Source organism: Leptonychotes weddellii, unplaced genomic scaffold (genome assembly GCF_054177405.1).
Source record: "Leptonychotes weddellii isolate Sample4059 unplaced genomic scaffold, ASM5417740v2 HiC_scaffold_1277, whole genome shotgun sequence".
NCBI lineage: Eukaryota > Metazoa > Chordata > Mammalia > Carnivora > Phocidae > Leptonychotes > Leptonychotes weddellii.
This window is the reverse complement of record NW_027706764.1, coordinates 1-1,446: the sequence shown is the minus strand read 5'-3', so window position 1 is coordinate 1,446 and position 1,446 is coordinate 1.

Genomic DNA, 1,446 nt, shown 5'->3' with positions numbered 1-1,446 from the left:
GTTAATTCAAATGAAATTTTATTGCATGTTAATATAATATACCTGTTCTCACTCAGATGTTCATTCAAATGAAATTTTATTGCATCTTTTTATTAAAAGTATTTTACGAAACCAAACATCTTTTGAATCTTATTAAACTTGATTGCCTCAAAAAAGAATACATGCTCCAGTTGAATGGATGCCCTAGTTCTCTCCTTTCCATCATTTTGTGCAGACATGCATGTCCACTTTTCTACCTCATTTTGCTCTCAGGGCTTCTGTTAGCTGTGCTTACTAAAGCAACAGAACGTGGTGATAGGTTTCACCTTGCATTTGAAGTAAAGATCATTCCCTGGGTTCTGGCTATATCACTTACCTGGTGGAGGTTCCATCTTCAGTCTGCTTGTCAGTTGATAAACCAGGCTGATTTTTCTAAAATAATTAGAAAATACTCAACTCCTCATCTGTTTCCAAACCTTAGTTCTCAAATCCCCATCCTGAAAGTTTTCAAAGATGTGCACAATCTAGGAAAAAAAAATTAGGGGACTGAAAAGGGAGTCTAGTATTACATTCAACTTCAATGTTCCTTATTGTTTTGTTTGTTTGAATTCAGCACCATAGACAAAACAGAAACACAGTCTAACTAGGAATTGAACAAAGTGCAGATATAGTTTACAGCATCAGATATTACTAAACTTACCAAGTAAATGCTAGTGGTGAAACCACGGATTGCAATATCTGATTTTTTATACTGATAAAGGTGAGTTTTAGTGTATGATCATGGAGACAACACAGAATGACAGCAGTTTACTTTAGGTTGTTACATAGATCAGAGGCAGGACCAGATGGCTGCTGGAGGTCCTGACAACTGCAAAATTCAATGACTTTAAGGTAAAATTCACTTTCTGATAATTCAGCCTCCATAATGAGTTTCCATATGACCACATTTTGTTGTTTAACTGTTGTTCTTTGGCTGGTTTGGAAGAAAAAGGCACATTCCCTCCCTAGTGAAGTATAAGCAAGATTCAAGAAGTACATGATCAATTTGGTTAGAAAGGATACTTACAGCAAACATGAAGAAAGTCATCTATTTCTTAGAGAGTGTGTTAGAGTTCTCCAGAGAAACAGAACAGATCATATGTACATGTGTGTTTATGGATAGTATATGTACATATATATATGTATGTGTGTATATATATATACACATATATAGAGTGTATATAGATTTAATTTACATTGTGTATGTGTGTATATATATATATATACATATATAGAGTGTATATAGATTTAATTTACATTGAATAGTACTGGCTTATGAATATTTTTAAGCATTCTTTCTTTGATAAATAGACAAGACTAATGTCTTTCCCAGATGGTGCTTTACCTTTTAAAACACTTGTGTTGAGAGCAATTTTGATTTCCTTTAAGTGCTGTTGAGACTTTAAAGCTTGTGATTTTAAATATAAC